The 20,662-nt window shown below is 40.1% G+C and overlaps 1 long non-coding RNA gene across 1 annotated transcript in view; it reads left to right on the top strand.

Annotated features, from left to right (window-relative positions):
- The window catches only part of LOC111520999, a 32,467-nt gene extending 15,583 nt beyond the window's left edge, over positions 1-16,884 (top strand). The window contains exon 3 of the long non-coding RNA XR_002724825.1: positions 12,952-16,884. This is a non-coding gene — a long non-coding RNA (uncharacterized LOC111520999). The remainder of the gene's footprint in view (positions 1-12,951) is intronic.
- The last annotated feature ends 3,778 nt before the right edge of the window (positions 16,885-20,662 follow it).

Genomic DNA, 20,662 nt, shown 5'->3' on the forward strand with positions numbered 1-20,662 from the left:
CAAGCCCGTTGGGCACCAGGCACTGTTTTAGGCACTGAGAATAATAAGTGAGCATGAAAGACAAGGCCCTGTCTTCAAAGGATTCAGATTTTCCAGCAGGAATGGCTCCATGTCACATTTCTAAGTCTATGGCTGGGCCAGCTGGGTCCCAGATGGCTGTCCAAGCTTGTGGGAGAGAACAGCCAGAAGACAGAGGTTTCTGCAATCGTGACACCTATGTTGCTGTTGAAGATTGTAGTATTGACGCTAGGGGCTTCCATATATTTATCTCCACCTCTTCCTTAGTAGCAAACCTTCATTTTAACCTGGACACAACCCCTGGCATAAAAGTCTGCATTTCCTTGCCTCTCTTGCATTTCTTTGGAACATATACATTATGACCAAATCTAGCTAAAGAGACATAAGAGACAGTGCTATGAGGACTTCAGAGAAGGCTCCTTAAAGCAGGTGAAGATAGTGACACTTTCCACTCCTTTCTCTTTCTGCTGCCTGGAATATGTATTTGATGCCTGGAGCGCTAGCTGCCACCCTGGAGAATTCGGCGCATGGTAGACAGAATAATGGTCTCCCAAAGACATGCGTGTCCTGATTCTCAAAACCTGTGAGTACCTCACCTTAGATGGCAAAAGGAACATTACAGATGTGATTAAGTCAAGGATCTTGAGAGGGGTGATTATCCAGGTGGGCCCACTGTCATCAGAAGGGTTCTTAGATGAAGGAAGCAAGTGGGTCAAAGACTTTGGAAGCAGAGGTTGGAGTGATGAGCTTTGAAGATGGAGAGACAGGCCATGAATCAAGGAGTGTGGGCAGCCCATAGGAGCTAGAAAAGGCGAGGAATTGATTTTCTCCTCGAGCCCTGAGAAGGACCACAGTCTTGCTAGACATCTTTTTCTTAGCACTGTAAGACTCATTTTGGATTGTGACTTTCAGAATGGTACAATACTAAATGTATGTTGCTTTAAGCCACTAAATTCGTGATCATTTGTTACAACAGCAATGGGACATGAGTGCAAAGTGATCTGGAGAAGGGACTCTTGTGCTGGGCTGGGGAAGTGGAAAGACAAGGACGTATGTTCCCTGATGACACCACTGGGCAACCATGCTGGCCTTAGATTTGTTACTTTTGGACTTCTTTTATGCATGAAAGAAATACACTTCTATCTTATTTAAAACAGTCTTGTATTTGGTTTAGTGTTGTGTGCCACCAGTCTGTGTTTCCATAGCTTTTGAATTTGTCTATTTGACATCCATTAATCACAAGGCCAAATTAATGACCAAAGTTGTTTCCATTTCTTCTGTGTTCCGTATTTCATACTCTGAGCCCTCTCCTGTAGCTTACTCTCACACACCAGCCTAATATATCTCCTACCCTAAATCAACCTGGGGCCAGGTACCAGCCCTGCAACTAGGAACAGCTTTAAGTCCCAGAGCCCACTAGAATTATTTAAACTAGACAGTTCTAAGCTGTTCACCTGTCCTGCCTCAACTTTCCTGCAGAAAACCTGATGAAGGCTGTGCTGGGTGCCTTCCTTCAGAAAAAGTTGTGGTCAGGGATCTTTTTATGTGGGTGACCTTTAAGTTGAAACCTCAGTGATGGAGAGAAGCCATTAGGAATAAGGGTGTGGCCAGTTCAAGTGCTTTTAGGCAGGAGGAATAGCTGGGCAAAGGTGTTGAGGTGGGTGGGAGCTTTGTAAATTAGGAGGCCAGGTGGTTGGAACGTCAGGAGAGATGGAGAAAGATGAGGTCATATGGTGCCAGATCAAGTGAAGGAATTTGGCCTTTCTTCCAGGTGCTGTGGGAAGCCACTGGAGGGTTTTAAGCGGAAGACATTGGCTCCAATGTGCATTTTAAAGAGATCACTCTAATATTGCTATCTTGAGCATGGGAAAAGCTGACCTACCATATGGCATGGTCCAATTCTGTCATGCCAACTTTCATTAGTCCCTCCTGGGGCCTTAAAAATTATATTATAGCTGACTCCTAACGTTCATGTGAATTATGATCCCGGACACCAAAGTGAGGCTGCTTTTCTTTGTGCATGTGGTTTCTACATCAGATACGGTCTTTCTATGAGGCAGATAAATATAAGTACTTGAAAGTATTTTATGGATCAATGAAATATTAATGGACCTGGAGGTGCTTTAAGTTTATTTATAAAGCTGGGTCATCTATAGGTCAAATACCATTATAGCAAGTGCAATTGTAATGAATATCTTTGATAAATTTGGTTTTTAAGTCTCAACCCATGTCCTGCTTATTTCAAAATTATGAGCTGTAGGCCTGCAATTTCTTACATGCAATTCTGAAATCCAAAAAACAAAACAAAACAAAACCCCACCTGAAGACCAAAGCTGGTTATTTTCAATTTGTTTTATGATTCATTTGATGGCCAAAATTGAACTAAGAGATATGGAATATTCCCACACAGCAAGATGAATAAAGACTATATATATGTATACACACACATATATATACACATATATATAGTGACTTGAGGCTAAGTTGCACTGCAGAAATATTGGGTTTGATTATAGGGATCTGCCTCAGTTTCCTTTGAGATTATGATTTAATGTATCTGAACCTATTAACCTAAAATCTAAGTAAAACTTGAATTTGGAAATATATTTGGCCTGAAAATTCCAGATGGGGGATTATAGACCTCCACAACTGTACGTGATCATTTCTTCAGAATCTGCAAAACAGGCATTTGAAACATAATTGATCATATTAGAAGGTAGACGGAGCCATTTAAAAGACTGTAAATAAATTACAAAAATTGTAGTTAAGTGTACATTTGTCTGTCCCATTAATTTAACAAAACATTTTGTTTGTGGGTGGGGATGGGGAATCCTGTAAACTCTGTGAGGTCAAGGATGAGGATGATTTTATCACCGTATCCCTAATACACAACAGAGCCTGAAGCACTAGCTACTCAATAAATATGTGCAGAATGTAATGATTAACTCGGCTGAGGAACCTGGGGATCAGATGATGCGTGACTTACCCAAGTGCTGGGGTTGGTGGACTAGAACTCAGGTCTTCTGACACCTTTTTTTTTTTTCTCCTTATGCTGTCATTGCTGTGCTAAAATGGAAAAAACAATTGAAGGCCTGTCTGAGGTAATCAAAAACATTGGAACACAAAGGAGGAAGAGGAAGGCAAGTGGCCTTTGTTGCCATCAGACAAAGCTAACCAGTCTGTATGAATAGCCAAGGGCCCTGTTTCTAGATAAAAGAAAACTCTCTAATGAGTTCGAATCCAAGAGCATCGCTGGCAGTGAGAGATTGTAAAAGCGAAATATTCACTTTGAAAAATGAAACCTATTAAATTCAGGGCATTGTAATTTCCCATTGTGAGACTGTGGTACCAGCGATTAAATTCTATTGTGTGTCTACAGTCCTTGTTACCAACGATGTTTAGTATTATTAACTGAGATTCTAAGAATATCAGCTCTCCATAGCTGGAGTGCTGCTCAGTTCCTCATGTGAAACAATTTGCATAGATCTCAGATTCACCCTTGATATGCCTCTTTCCCTCCTTATTCCCTATGAGCCATTTAGAAGCCAGTCCGGTAGACTCCATCTCCAAATATATTCTGTGTATGTTCATTTCTCTGCCCACATGGTTCACATCTGGGCAACTCTGGCAGCTTCTATTCTTTAAAAAATATAACTTCAACCTTTATTTTAGATGCATGTGCAGGGGTACACGTGCAGTTTTGTTGCATGGGTTTGTTACATGGTTGTGGATATTCACATCAGCTTTACTAGATAGTGCTAAGCTGATCTCCAAAGTAGTTCTACCAATTTACACTCCTCCTGGCAGTATATCATAATTTTCCTGTGTTACATAAGAATTTTCCTCTGTTACATCCTTGCCTATTGGTAGTATTTAGACTTTTAAAAATTATTGCTCATGTGTAGGATATAAAATGGGTTTTCCTTTCAATTTTGCATTTCTTCAATTACAATAAAATTAAGCCATGTTTTAAAATAATTTCAACTTTTATTTTAGATTCAGGGGGTACATGGACCAGTTTGTTATGTGGGCATATTGCATGACGCTGAGGTATGGGGTACCATTGATTCCATCACCCAGATACTGAGCATAGTACCTGATTTTTAATTTTTCAGCTCTTGCCCCCATCTCTCCCGCACACCTCTAGTAGTTCCTGGTGTCTATTGTTGCCATCGTCATGTTCGTAAGTACCCAGGGTTTAGTTCCCACTTACAAGTAAGAACATGAAATATTTGTTTTTCTGTCCCTGCATTAATTCATGTAGGATAATGGCCTCCAGTTGCTTCCATGTTGCTGCAAAAAAAATGATTTTGTTCTTTTTTATGGCTGCATAGTATGGTCTATATGTACCACCTTTTCTTTATTCAATCCACCATTGATGGGCACCTGGGTTGATTCTATGTCTTTGTTTTTGTGAATAGTACTGTGATAAACATCTGACTTTTGGGTAGAATGATTTACTTTTTTAAAAAAATATATAGACCCTAGCAGCTTCTGAACCAATCTATTTTCTATCTGTCCTCTATATGGAGGGCAAACTGCTTTCTAAAAAGATGGAAATTGTCCTAAGTTGTGTTCCCCATAAGCAGATCTTGAAAGAAAGATCTGTGTGGAAGTAATGTATTAGGAAGTATCTACTGAAAATACCAGAATAGAAATGAGGAAATAAAGCCAGGAGAAGAAGGAGGCCAAGCGAGTATACAGTATCTACAAGTTCTAGGGAAGGTAACTTGGGTTCTAGCCCTCTATCTCACGGGGAACTTCCGAGTGTAAGCCATCATCAAATTGTCCCAATTAGGAGTAAGGGATATTTATATTTCTTGCACCTGCCGGGCATTTGTAAGGGCTGCAGCCAGAGGTCATCAATTTCCACATAACCCAGGCTCTGAGTGTGCAGGAAGTAGACTATTCTCATAATAGCCCCAGGAAATAAGCACAATGATCACTTTCATTCCTTTCATTCGACTGACAAGGAAATCACATTTTTGCAGTAACAGAGATGCAGGAGTGGTAGAGACAGAATGTGACCCCCGGATGTTTTAGAATCTGTCTTCTTAACCATGGCTTCAGATTATGCTACAGTTATCTCACAATCACTAAGGGTGGGCAGCCACAGAAGTGCCAGAGAACATATACAAAATGACTGGCTTATGATCTTCTAAAGTGTCGGGTTATGAAAGTCAAGGAAAGACCAAGGTAGTGTTCCAGATCGAAGAGGATAGAAGCAAGCGGTTGATTTTGAACTTGCTCCTTTGACTACAAAGGACAATTCTAGGACAATCAGAGAAACATGAGTGGGACAATAGGAATATATCCTGTGATTCATGTTAGTTTCCTGATTTTGATGGTTGCTTGTGTAAAAGAATGTCCTTATTTATAGAAAATACACACTAAGGTGTTTGGACATCAGGTTAGCAACTTACTCTTACAGTGCGGGGGGGAAATGTTTATTTTTCTGTACCTGAAACCTTTCTGCAATTTTAAGATGACTTCAGAATTTAAAAAGATATTTAAAAATCCTCAAGCAACACTTATGGAAATATGATTACCTTAATTATAACTCTTACCTTTGAGTTTCAAAATAGAGATGTAGTAAGAAGATAGTTTTATAAGCCTTGTACGAGTTTTATAAGTCAGTACAAGAAAGTACTATTATTCTGAGTATTCTCCAAACTGGGTTTTTACATCCCACAATCAAGGCTGGGTAGGCGGACCACAGAAGGAAACTTAGAGTGGCAAAAGTGAGGTTATGTATTAAAATAAATTTCTGATCACATAAAAAGGGAAAAGTTTTTTTATATACTGAAAAAGAGTATGTTAATAAACAGCTTTTTTTTTTTATTATACTTTAAGTTCTAGGGTACATGTGCACAAGGTGCAGGAAAAATTTTTAGAGGCCAGAAGGGGGAACCCAGAAATGTGGTAAGGAGAGAGGAGGCAGGAAATCCTCAGAGGAGTATCCTAGTGATTCTAGGTTTCAGGTCATCTTGAATTTAACTCTGGAGCACAATTTTTAGTCTGAAGACTGAGGCAAATGAGGCCTCATAGAGAAGCATCATGTTAGTTACAAGGACACCTCTTACATAGTTTCAAATAAGAGAGTGATGGCTGGGCATGGTGGCTCACGCCTGTAATCCCAGCACTTTGGGAGGCTGAGGTGGGTGGATCATGAGGTCAGGACATCGAGACCATCCTGGCTAACACAGTGAAACCCTGTCTCTACTGAAAACACAAAAAATAAGCCGGGTGTGGTGACTCATGCCTGTAGTCCCAGCTACTCGGGAGGCTGAGGTAGGAAAAAGGAGAGTAACATTGGCTGGCCTGGGCAGCATCACAGGACCGCACATACCCCAACATGGTGCAGAAACAAGCAGCCATTTGTACTCATGGAGATATGGAAATGTTGTATGAACTCTTTGCCTGGAAGAAGACTGGGTTCAGGTAGAGGAAGTTTAGGGGACTTGGACTTCATGCCCAGAAGCAATGGTGAGATCCAGGTTCATTAACACCAGAGGCCAACACAGAACCCAAAGGACTGGTGGGTCTCAATTGCATCTTGGTGAACACCAACCTTGAATGACCATTGAGCAAGGACGCCACACTTTGTAACAGTAATTGCAGTAAGTGTGTAGGGCAATGCCGGAAGACCATGAACAGAAGGAACCGTCATGAAAGGGGAGCTCACAGGCCAGAAGTACCTTCCTGGCACCATGAGGAATCGACCTTTCCCTGATACCCAGGTGCATTATGGGAAGTAGACAAGAACCCTGAAATTAGGGAGAAACTCTGAAAGGTTGAAAAATTACTCCAAAGAAAATTTAGCAAGATGAGTACTAATGCCCTTAATGGATAAATGAAGAGATTTTGGCTGTCTGTGTGAATCAAGCTTGAGAACAAAGGGATTTATGCTAGAGAAAATGATTCAGCTCTCCCCCTCCCTTTTCTTTTATACACTGCAGTCAGAGTTATAAATGTTAACCTTTTTTTAAAATGAATTATTGATATGTGTTATAACATGGGTGATACCTGAAAACATTGTGCTAAGTGAAAAAAGTCACAAAAGACCCCATATTTTATTATTTCATTTATTTGTTTGTTATTATTTTTTTTATTTCCATAGGTTACTGGGGAAAGCGTGGTGTTTGGTTATATGAGTAAGTCCTTTAGTGGTGATTTGTGAGATTTCAGTGCACCCATCACCCGAGCAGTATATGCTGCACTCAATTTGTGGTCTTTTATCCCTCACCTCCTTCCCACCCTTTCCCCCTGAGTCTCCAAAGTCCATTGTGCTATTCTTATGCCTTTGCATCTTTATAGCTTAGCTCCTACTTATGAGTGAGAACATACAATGTTTGGTTTTCCACTCCTGAGTTATTTCACTTAGAATAATAGTCTTCAATCTCATCCAGGTCTCTGCAAATGCCATTAATTAATTCCTTTTTATGGCTGAGTAGTATTCTATCGTATATATATACACCACAGTTTCTTTATCCACTTGTTGATTGATGGGCATTTGGATTGGTTCCACATTTTTGCAATTGTGAATTGTGCTGCTATAAACATGCATGTGCAAGTATCTTTTTCATGTAATGACTTCTTTTCCGCTGGGTAGCTACCCACTAGTGGGATTGTTAGATCAAATGGTAGTTCTACTTTTCGTTCTTTAAGGAATCTCATATTAACTAGAAATGATGAAGATGATAAAAGTTACTAAGTGACATGAGGGTGAGGTTAAGGACACCCTTTGATGACATGTTCAGAGAAGGTTCTTCCAGGAGAACTGAGACCTAGCCCAAGAGAAGAAACCAGTGATGAATAAAGTTGGGAGAAAAATGTGCCAGGAAGAAGAAACAGCCCAGGCAAAGGCCTTGAAATATTATTGAGTTTGGCATGTTCTGAGTCACAAAAGAACAGTGAGGCTGGAGCTCAGGAAGTTAGGAATAGAGTGACCAAGGATGAGGAAGGAGAGTGGACAAGGACAGGTTATATAGGGCCTGGTAGGTAATTATATGGAGGTCTGGGTTTTATACTAAGGGCAATGACACCATGAAAGAGTTTTAAGGACTTGATTTGTGTTTTTAAGTGATTGTAATGCCCTGTTCAATAGAAAATCGGAAGAAGGAGACCAGGAAAGACACTACTGCAGTGCATAACCAGAGATGGAGTTCAGTAAATGGATTCAGAACATAATTTGGAGTTAAAATTGCCACAACTTGCTGATGGATTGGCTATGAGAAAGAAGATTGACTATGAGAAGAGAAGGTAATGGTAATTCCTAAGGTTTTGGTTTGAATAAATCAGTGGTTGGAGTTGGGGGTGATAGAACCTTTGACTAAAATGGAAATACTGGGGCAGAAAAGTCTTGGGTGGGGTGGGAGTTGCTAACTCCTTCGCTAATGCATGGCTACTGTCTGATCTCTCAGTACTAAAGAATCTGGATCTGCCAAACAGTAAGCTCTCCTTCAAACATCAAGGGTGATGACAATGCTTGCAATATAGTTGATATAAAACTATGTTCAAGTCTGTGTGTTTCCTGTATTAGATTTTTACTTAGTTGATAATGTATTAATGACACTGTTTACATTTGCATTTGGATGCCTTGCTATAATTAAAATAACTCTTGAATTTATCAACTGAGCCCTAAATTAAAGACCCATGAAAGGCTCTACATGATGGAATAAATTTTCATATTCAGTTGTCCTAGATATGGACAACCATATACGTTTTTCTGACACATGTAATGTTTGACATCAGTCAAAAAGAGTACAACAAATATTCCATGTTTAAAGCAGAGCTGGGGGAAAAGAAGGCTAAAACATTCCATATTGCATAAAAGAAAGAGTTAGATTGTCACCAAAGTGAAAGGAAATCAATGGGACGACTTTGGAGACCCATTTCAATCTGTTGTTGACATTGTTTTCTGGTAGTAATTTTCTCAAAATGTTAACAGTATTGAGTTTGCCTATTGATTCTATTATTTTTGACCTTGCATTAGCGTGGGCTAATCTTACATGCCATAAAAATGTTTTTTCACAGCTGAAATTTTTGCATGACTCTGGAGGAAACCTCCAATCCGGTCAGATGCCCTGCTCAGGATTTCGATGAGTGTGTAGGCAGCAATAATGAGCTATGTTGACTTCCAATACACTTTCATGTTGTTTACATTTTATTAAATGGTTTAAGCAGGGTCATCATATAAATGATCAACATATTGACTAAAACACTCAAGCCTTGAAGAATTGAAGGCTGCAGACAGCCAACCAGATTGGTCAGCTTGAATTTGAGTCAATAGCATAAATATATATTTGGCTACAGAGTCAAAGCCAACTTTATATTCATTATTCTGAAAACCCTGCTAAATAAACAGCTCCATAATGTCCCACTGGAAGATGCCCATTCTACTGACTCAGTAACCCTGTCTAGCTATGTCCTCTCCAGAACCAAATAATCCAAGCTGAGTGAATTCAGCAAAATTAGGGACAGTTGATGAAGACTAAGTGAATGGGAAACCAAAAACTCTTGAATGATTTTCCTGGGAAACAAATAGATTTATTGTTGGCTCTATGTAGAAGAAATTTGGCAGCTATATTTTCAAGGGTGTATGAAATACAGTCACAACCCACCATTAGCATCCTATTTCCCAACCTAACACTCCCTTATATCTCCATGGTAGGTCAAATCACCGTACACCACACTACCCACCCCACCCCTTGCCTTTGAGGCCGTAGTTACTCAGTCTGCAAGCAAAGAAATTTCAGAGTTTACTGGCACAATGCTAATGGGTTTGCCCACAAATACTTACAAGAGTATTGCTTGAGGAGTTAATTTGCCTCTTAATGATTTAATTATATGCTACAGCTTTGCTGTACAAGAATAACAATGTTCCTCGCTTTCTTGCTGCTGGGCCTGCTGATTTTGGAGACTTTTGGAGAAGAATGGAATTTACTCTCCTTCAGTGAGAGGGGAATTGAGTTACTGGGAAAGAGAGAAGCATTTCTCCCATGCCACAAATAACTATGCCCGTTCATCTGTAACGGAAAGAGGGGGATATGTCAGGATGACAGTGATAAGCATTATAAAATGCACTATGATTTATATTTTCATTGTCTTGATTGATCCCATGAAGTAATATTAGTTCTAATTTTCCTATAAGGTTGAGTGAGGTCACTTGGATTGCTTAACACAGAGATAGAAAGTGGATGAGCTAAGGGTCCAATAGAGGTCTTTTGACTCCAAAACTCAACTTCTGTTTTTCCCTACCTGAGCCTACCTTTCCGTGGCTTAAAAGACTTGAGTTCCCTGGGCCCTCTGAATGGGAATGATTGTGATTTTAGGATCAGGGTGGCTCTATACACCACACTGTATACTTCATTTTGTACTGTAGGTTGGGTTCTTTGGAGGCAAAATTGGGAGTTTAAGGTATTTATTGGGATTAACACCTATAAAAAGAAGGGGAGAAAGCAAGATTGGGCAGAGGCAGATGTTGAACTGACATGAAACTCTGATCCCTGCCAACCCTTTGGGGAGCTTTGGGGCTGGTTTTGCCCATCAGAGTGTCCTGTCTTGGACAGAAATGACTGGGCCTTTATGCCCCCGCTGTGCTCTATCACTATGGGAGCTGCTCTGAAAGCATGACGTGGGTTCAGTTGGCACTTTCCAGCTGTGGCAGTCCCTGCATTCAAGAACAGATAGCAAGGAGGGGGTACAGTCTGCTGACCCACACCCCTCAGCTAGATGGTAAGGCCTTTCCTGAAGGGAGGTCTGAGCTGAGCAGCTCATCTCTCTGTCTACAGCCCACTGCTTCCAGGTATCTATAGGAACACTAATCACTCAAGAGGGACACAGAAGGGAGAGTGAAAAGATTACAGGGTGCAGAATCAGGATGTCTGAGTCTGTATTCCAAATCAGCCTCTTCCCAGCTAGGGCTTTATGGTAAGATACTTGAACTTTGAGATCAATCCAACCTGTAAACTGGAGATAATGGAACAATTTTATTGATATATGATGAGGACTAGGAATAATTTCTTTAAAGTAATTTCAGTCAATAAGGGCTATTTTTATGAACCTCTGAAGAAAGAGGTCATATTCTGGGTCACTCATCAGTCTTCCTAACACCCACCTGTTTATACATCTACCCCTGGTTATAAGCATTTTCTTTCTGCTCAGTGCCTACCAAATCACCATGAGAATCCATGCACCTACAGCTGGATTTTCTTCTAGGCTCATCCCTGTAAGATCTTATCCCAGGGGGCTGGGAATGAAGGAAGGCCCTCCCCTGAACTTGGAGTCCTATACATGGTTGAATCACCAATGTAAGAGTCTCCCCCAGGAACTCAATGCAGAGGCTAGTTCACCTAACCAAGGTTTCCCTTCTTTGCTCTGGTCTGCAAAGGAAGCCAAGCTCAAAGGCCACTGGATAGAGCTTGGGGCCAGTGGCGTCTGTGTGCACTGCCTGGCACTCTCAGGATTCAGGTGAGGGCAGAAGGAGACCCAGGAATATTTACTGAGTGCTTATTACTTGCTGATCATGGAGTCATGCCTTTGCATGCATTTCTCATTTCATCTTCACAACAATCCTTTCATGAAGGTATTAGGCCTGGCTGCATTTTAGTGAGAAGCAGAGGCTCACAAAAGATGAGGGAACTTCTCAAGCCCCTATAGCTAGTAAGTGTTGGAGCTCAGAATTGGGCTAGGGCAGTCTGACACACGGCTCTGAGTGTGAGACAGATGGGGAATGTGAAGAGAGTTTAGCACATTCGCTTCGCAGGACACTGTGAGGTTTTCCAGTCACAGTGTTGGTCTCAGTGCAGTAGAACATGGGTCTCTTTTCCTCATTTTCTTTAGTGAGGGTAGATTCATCTCCAACTCTCATTTTTCTATTAATTCTATTACTCCTAGATTTAATTGCATTTTCCTGCAAATTAGATTCTTCAACAACTGTACTGTAGTTGTACACGTTTCATATACATATGAGAAATAAAGTTTATGATGATTATGGAATCTTAGATGGAAGACTTCACTAGCCATCGGCAGCAATTATTCCCCATTCATTGGGCTTTTCCCTCTGATGACTGTCAGTTTTTATATCCTCCCTGTTTTCTTGCCTGATATCTAGCAGAATAATTAATCAGCTTTCCTCAGATGATGTTTATTAGTTAAATTGACTTAAGTTTCATGTAAGGTAATCACTGAGTGTAACATTCTGAAGTCAGGCTCTCCTGGGTTAAAAAAATCCCAGCTTTGCTATTTATGAGCTAATGGTATCAATTTTTTAAAGCTTTGCCTCTCAGACTCTCCATCTGTAAAATGGACATACTGTTACTTATCTTGTGGAGTTTTTAGGTGAGATAAATTTAAATGCCTTATACAGAGTGCTACAGTTTGAATGTTTGTCTCCTCTGAAACTATTGTTGGAACTTAATCTCCAATGTGGCAGTACTGAGAGGTTGGGTCCTTTGAGAGGTGATTGCGTCATGAGGGCTCTGACTTTATGAATGAATTAATCCATTCATAGATTAATGGATAATGGGTTAACATAGGAGTGGGACTGGTGGTTTTATAAGAACAGCAAGAGACACCTGAGCTAACACATTCAGCCCCCTTCCCATGCTATGCCCTGGGCCATTTCAGGACTCTGTAGTCCCCATCAGCAAGAAGACTGTCACTAGCTGCACACCCCTGACCTTGGATTTCTCAGCCTCCATAACTGTGAAAAATAAATTTCTTTATAAATTACTCAGTTTCATGTATTCTGTTTATAGGCAATAGAAAACAGACTAAGACACATAGTAAGTGCTCAACAAATTCTTAGTCATAGTATCACCCGGTTTTCCATGAAAGATAAAGGAACAGATGTGAGATTATATTTTTATTTCACAGCAGGATGGGTACTTGTTGTTATTTGTATGTTTGATTTTCTTTTTTTTTCTTCAGGTCAAGAGGAACAGCATCGATTGCTAATATGCTGTCTGCTTTCAACCCCCAAAAGATTATTTTCAGAATGAAATGATCTGTGGTCTTTAAGGGGTGGGGATGGGAGGAGCTGAAGAATTCTTGATCCTTTGAAGAGGTCCCAGTGGACTTGATTTCTCAGTGGAAACAAAGGGATTTCCTTCCTCAGTGGGAAAGAGACACCAAGTGATAAACCGAGCACCCTCTCTGAAGATTTCCCGGTATATTTGTCCCTAGAGGAGTGTGCCTCCGGGAGATTTATTGTTGGAAGCTTTTAGCCTCAAGCATAATTTTTAAAAGTATGTATTTCCCTAGAAACAGAGTAGCTCCACTTAAAAGTCACAGGTGCCCCCAAGCTCTGCTCGGAAGATTACCTCAAGTTTCATTTAATACCCGTCTCAGACCTGGAGGCAAATTATTTAGTTCATCACTCTGAAAATGGATTTTTTTCCCTTCTACTTCCCGTTTCCGTACCTGCCGTCTTGTGGAAAGGGATGTGCTTCCCAAGAGATGAGAAATGGACAGGAGTGAAGCCTGAGTCCAAGCACTGTGATTTTTTATCTCCCACAAATGTGCAGGAATATTTAGTCAGGGAGATCATCTTCCTGGAGAAATTGGTCCATCCTACCCCTGGAGTGCTGTGTTGGTTGTAGTTGCTCCGGTGCCAGCTCGAAGACCAGGGTCAGAGTACAGTCGCTTACATGGGAGGTTAAGCCACAAAACACTGGCAGAAGAAGGGGAAAATAAGACAAGGATGCAAAGGCAATCAGGAAAGGGCATGTCATCAAGCAAGGCACTGTTCTGGGCAATTGGAGCTTACACCTGCTGGGGAAGCCTGAGATAGTGGGGGACATGTGCCTCACAGTGACGCTCGTGAGGGCCGGGGTAACTGGGGTATTAATACACCAATTCCATCTGTTATTGATTGAGGGCTCCTTACTGGCAGTATTGATTCCCTGGCACTTCAGGTCAGAGAAAGCCTTCAATCATAGAGAACATCAAGCCATGGGGCCTGGAGTGCCAAGGGCTGAGTGGATGTGGGCAACGGCCAATGACAATGGCTACCATCAGTGGACTGAATCTTTGGCATCTCATTTCTTCTAAGTCTCCTTAATCTCTGTGCTTGGTGCTGAGGTGAAGCAAACAATAAAGATCCAGTGTTGTCCTTAGGATGCTCACACTTCAGTGAGTGAGTTGAGGAAGCTAAACAGGTAAGCAATTTTTAGCCTGTGAGGTTAGTAGTCTACGGAGATATATTTAACAACATGTGCATCATTTGTGATATGCATGTTATTTGTCAGGCTGTACTCTAAGCATTTACCTTGACTAACTTATTTGATGCCCACAAGAACCCTCTAAAGTGGGTGTATTTGTTATCTCTTTTAGAGATAAGGAAGTGGAGGTATGGAAACATTAAGGTGTTCTACTAATCTGTAGTGAAGCCAGGATTTGAATACAGGCTATCTACTTCCAGAGCCCTGTTCTTATCCACTAGGCTATAAGTCAGGCTTTCTCAACCTTTGTTACTATTGCCATTCTGTGATGAATAATTCTTTGTTATGGGGGCTGTCCTGTGCATCGTAGGATGCTTGGCAGCATCCCCTCTACCACTAGAAGCCAGTAGTACCTGCCTCCCCACCTCCTGTTCTGACAACCAAAAATGTCTCCAGACATTGCCAAATGCCCACTGGGGCACAAAAAGCCCCAATTGAGAACCACTGCTGCCTATTATAAAGCAATCAGTTTTTCCTAGGGAAGTGTTATAGAAGGCAGATGGAAATTTCTTTTCTTTTTGTTTAATCTTCCTTCTCATAAACATAAGGAGAATAGTAGTATTTCAGAGCTGATCATATCTCTAAATCAACAGCCAAATATCTCCCAGCGTGGAGAAAATGGAAGTAGAAATCAAGTTATTGAAAAATCAAGGTAAGTTTGTGTGTGTGTGTGTGTGTGTGTGTGTGTGTGTGGTGTGTGCATCTGCCTTGTAAACTGGGCGTGCTTGCCCACTGTGCTCTGCTACCAGCCCTTCAAACAGGCTGTTTCCATGGTCATTTTTTAAATGTTGTCTTGCAACTTGACGACTGAGAAATTAGCAAAAAGACCGTTAAAGGAGAATAGACAGTGTGTTTACACAAGATTGTTTGTTTTATTATTTTTCATTTTCCTTGGGCGATTTTATTTGTAATTTTTTCGGAGTTTTGTTTTGAACTCTCTTTATCCAAGTAAATACATCCTTCTTCCTTCTATCTCAAGCTGGGGGTTTCCAAGCTTTATTTTCTGAATCCTTCCAACCCTATTTTATCCATGTGGCTTCTTGGAGCTGGTCAAGTCTACGAACTGATCCTTGAGATTTTGGGGTGTTCTGTGTGAGGACAGTAGCCCTGACTTTGGCATTAAAGCGTCCTTGTTTGTCTGCTTTCTTTCTTCTTCCAGGATACTTTTTAAAAATTCAGTCTTCTCCAAATTTGGCTTTGTTACTAATCTGTGTGATCAGAGAAGCATTAGTTTAGTGTTGGAAGCCTGAATAATTCACTGTTTCAGTTGGTCATGGAAGTAAAATCCCAGAGGTTTAAGCATTCTTTGTAACAAAGCATTTCCATGTGCCTGTGGATAATTTATTAAGCAGTGCTTTGTGAACCTGCTTGCTTCTCTATGACCAATGCTTTTGATGATCGCTGCTCATGCTCAAATACATAATCACCCTAATGACTTAAGTTCCTTTTGCATGGTATTTGTGGGAGGTGAAAAGCCACCATGGTCAAGATCGTTGACTCTGGGGTTAGATGGGACTGGGTTTGAATCCTGGCTTCACTACTATCAGCTGTGTGAGACTAAGCAAGTGTGACAGGCAGAGAAATGGCTCCCTGAAGATGCTAGTGTCTCAGTCCTTGAAATCTGTGAATATGTTGCCTTATCTGGCTAAAGGGACTTTGCAGATATGATTATGTTAAGAATCTTGAAGTGGGAGATTATCCTGAATCATCTGAGTGGAACGAATGTCATCCCAAAAAGGAGGTCAGAATCAGAGAGGTTAGAAACTGCTAGACTGTTGACTTTGAAAATGGAAAAAGAGATGACAAGCCAAAGAATATAAGAAGCTTTTAAATGCTGGAAAAAGTAAGAAAATGGACTCTCCTCTAGACCTAGAGCCTCCAGAAGGAACACAGCCCTACTGACACCTTGAGTTTAGCCCAGTGTGACCCAGTTTTGACTGTTGACCTCCAGAACTGTAAGATTATGAATTTGTGTTGTTTTAAAGCCACAACATATGTGCTAACTTGTTATAGCAACAATAGGAAATTAATACAGCAAAGTGATGCAATCTCTCCTAATCATTGTTTGGTCATGTACAAAGAGGAATAATAACAATATTTACTCCTTCAAGCTATTGTAAGGTGTAGAAGAGAGAGGCACTTGGCACTGGGCCCAGCATAAAGTACATATTTAAAGGTACTGGATTAGTCATGGGTATTTTATTTTGCCATACCTTAGCAGTTCCATCATCCTTCCTATTTTTAAGTTCAAAAATACTTATCTGTGATGGCTAATTTTATATATCAATTTAGCAAGGCTATGATGCCCAATGATTTGGTCAAACAGTGGTCTAGATGTTACTGTGAAGGTATTTGTGAATGTGATTAGCATTCAAAGCAATTGCCTTTAAGTATAGCTGATTGCTCTCTTCATAATGTGGATGGTACTTATTCTGTTCGTTGAAGAGCAAAGACTGAGGTTTCCAGATGAAGACACCATTATGTCTCAAGACTGGAACATGGAAACCCTGCCTGAGTTTTCTACCTGCTGGCCTACCCTGCAGATTCAGATACTAGACTGCAACATCAACTCGTACTTGAATTTCCAGTCTGCCTGTCTGCCCTACAGATTTTGGACTTGCCTGTCCCCACAATTGCATGAGCAAATTAAAAAAAATCTTATTTCTCTCTCTCTCCATCTCATTGGTCTTTTTTTTTTTTTTTTCTCTGGTGTACCCTGATTAATACAGCATCCAAACTAAATGTAACATACCAAAATATTTAAGAAGATGAAAAAAGAAGAGGTTGGAATGACAAGCACATAACATTAAAACTTTCTATTTTGTTAAGAACCTCGCATTTCCTCGTTGACATTTAACCTGAAGACTACGCCTCAGGTTTTTTCTTTCAGCTTTAACTCAAGAACGTATCATTGGGATTATGCTAATAACACAATTGCTTAAGACAAAATAGTATCCCAGAAAAAAAAAAAAAAAAACTGGGATGGTCCTGTGATGTCTTTTATAACGGAGTTTGACTTTGGACTTAAAGCAAGAGTTTATATTCAGCAAAGATGATTGGTATTGCCTTACTAGTTTATATGTTGCTCCTTCTCTAGTTTCCTCTGAAGATCTCCTACCTCATCCTGGTCACCTAAGGTCCTACACTAAGGCTCCTTATTGATCAAGCAGCTACAGAATAAAGAATAAAGAGTAAAGAAAAAAGCCTGCACAAGGGAATGTCTGTTCTGATTGGTTAGTGCCATGCCAGTGCTATGTAGGTTGCTGATTGTTTTAGTATCACTCCTGCCTGAAAGTAATAGTTAAGGAATCAAATGCAATAAAGGATTGCTCAACTATCCAAATTGTTAATGTCCATAAATGTGTAATTTCAACAGATGTAACTAGTTTAAGGGAGAAATAGGTAAAAATGTGCTTATTTCATTCTTTATCTTGGATAAAATTTGAAATCCTCATTTTCTAGCCACTCTTCTTAGGACTTAAATACTGTGTCTCTTGTTTACTTTTTTCTTTAACAGACAGAAGTGTGACTATTTTCAACTGGACAAATATTTAGATTTTCTCCTCTGAAGATAAGTCCCAGTGTCTCAATTGCTAATTCACTTATAATTCTTCACTATAAATTATTTCACTATTGGCCTTGGAAGAAAAGACCAACTCATTCATATGACTGGAATTTCTTCCCCCAATTTCATAGAGGAATTCATTTTCTAAACACGAGGATTTGATCAATAAACAACTTGCAATCCCTAGGAGGACTTTAAAGGGATTTAGATTGTCAAACATTGACTCAGGATTTGTTCTGGTAGTTGTTAAAAATCGCATAAACATAAGTTTTGTTTTTTTTTTTTTAACTTCCATCAACCAAAGAGTGAGTAGTAGGAGAAGAGAAGACTTGGACTTGTTATTGATTAGTTGCTATACATGTTCTTCCAAAGAAAGTTAATCAACAAGGTGTTGACAATATTAGCACAGTCTTACATCTGTCTTGGAAATTATTGCTCACAATTGCAGAGTTGCTGCTGCATCCTTCCTTCCTGCCAGGAACCAATAGAGGTGAGCTTGTTTGCTACACACCAACAAATTTTCCAAGAGCCTGTGGACCATTCCTGTCCACCAACTAAGTGCTGCAGTACAGAGAAGCAGAACTTCTAGGCCAGAAGAGGGAAGTCATTTCCTAACACACTCTCTATACTAAACATCCTGATGTAAAAGGCTATGTCCATCTTGTTAACCTAAATTCCAAGCACCTAGATTCTATACACATCAAGGTTATGTGTATAGAAAAATATATATGGAATGATTTGGTTTTTCCTATATGTTGAAATCACATTATAGGAAAGTGCAGCTTAAAGTAAAAACACCATTTGTCAATGGGAATTATTTAGTCTTCGATAAATGTTGAGAGCACATAAAAAAAAAACCACACCTTATAAGGAATTTATACATAAAAATTATTTTTAGGGAAATTTAATTTAAAACAAAAGATGAGCCACATTAAATCAATTAATATTACCCTATGCATGTTAAATCTTAAGAGAAATTACATAAATAATTTAAAAATACAATATTTTATATAATTAATTCTCCTTTAAAAGGTGAACTTTGTACTTCTGGATGATGAGATCAAAAGAGCCACTAAGCTCTGCTATCAAAGGCAGAAATTATGCGAGAGAATTCCCAAAAAGAGGGAAGTTATGCAGGTGAACTGTTTTTACTTAACAATGCTTCTGACACCAAATCAGAGGTTTCTTTTCACATCAACGAATTATCCAATTCTCTGAACACCAGCTGGGTGTCCAATAATTCAATTGATCTCTGACACCATCTACTTGGAATTAGCAACAGATTCAACAAGTTAAAGGGCTCAGCCCCACAAGACTGCCCTGACTTCAGATACCAGTTGCAAATCCCAGGTCACCTATACTTCTGACCAACCAGCTGTATAGACTGGGGGTTCCCACAACTCTCTCCTCAGGTTTGACAGTTTGCTAGGATGGCTCACAGAACTCAGGAAGCCACTTAACTTACTTCTGCTGGTTTATTATAAAGGATAAAGATGAGTAGCCAGATAAAGTGGTACATAGGGCAAAGTTTAGAGGAGTCCTGAGTGCAGGAGCATCTCTCTTCGTGGAGTTCAGGTGCCCCACCCTCCTGGCACACGGATGTGGTTGTCAGCCAGAAAGCTCTCTGAACCTGGTCATTTCGAGTTTGCAATGCAGGTCTAATTAAGTAGACATGATTGATTAAATCATTGGCCATTGATGACTGACTCAATCTCTAGCCCTTTTCCCCTCCCTGGAGGTTGTGGTTGGGAGCTAAAAGCTCCATGCTTTTAATCAAGGCTTGGTCTTTCTGGCAACTATTCCCCATCCTGAAGCTATCTAGGGACCCACCAAGAGTCACCTCATTTGAGCAAAAGATGCTCCTGTCACCCTTATCACACAGGAAATTACAAGAAACTTAAGAAATATGTGTCAGGAGACAGGACAAAGACCAACTGTCTTTCTGTGGTACCCCAGTGGTACAGAGAGTGGAAGGCAAGCTCACAGCCAGCTCTCTCAAGTCCATGTTGACATTTGGGATGCTAGGTGCAGAAGGACAGAGAGCAGTTGCAGTCTATCAGAGGACTGAGAATGATAATTCTTCAAGTGCATAAGGAAGGAATAGAATATGGACTGTATTCCATTAAGACTCTTGACTTTTAGTTTTTCAAGGCACCATTCTTTCACTTCTTCCAGCCAAAGATATCACATAGCAAACCTGTGAAACAGGAATTGAGCAGGTAAGTTCTCTAAGTACAAAATAACATAAAAATGAGCAATAATTAATATGGTTCTTCAGTATCTATTGCATTCATTAATGAGGAAATAATAATTTTCAATTCATCCTCACAACCCCACCTCAATGAAATTTCCTCTCTATTTCTGATACCACTTTTATTATTATTATTTTTTATTATACTTTAAGTTCTAGGGTACATGTGCACAATGTGCAGGTTTGTTACATATGTATACATATGCCATGTTGGTGTGCTGCACCCATTAACTCGTCATTTACATTAGGTATATCTCCTAATATTAGCCCTCCCCCCTCCCCCCTCCCCCCACCCCATGACAGGCCCCAGTGTGTCATGTTCCCCTTCCTGTGTCCAAGTGTTCTTATTGTTCAATTCCCACCTATGAGTGAGAACATGCGGTGTTTGGTTTTCTGTCCTTGCAATAGTTTGCTGAGAATTATGGTTTCCAGCTTCATCTATGCCCTACAAAGGACATAAACGCATCCTTTTTTATGGCTACATAGTATTCCATGGTGTATATGTGCCACATTTTCTTAATCCAGTCTATCATTGATGGACATTTGTGTTGGTTCCAAGTCTTTGCTATTGTGAATAGTGCCACAATAAACATATATGTGCAT

Source organism: Piliocolobus tephrosceles, chromosome 20, assembly GCF_002776525.5.
Source record: "Piliocolobus tephrosceles isolate RC106 chromosome 20, ASM277652v3, whole genome shotgun sequence".
Taxonomy (NCBI): domain Eukaryota; kingdom Metazoa; phylum Chordata; class Mammalia; order Primates; family Cercopithecidae; genus Piliocolobus; species Piliocolobus tephrosceles.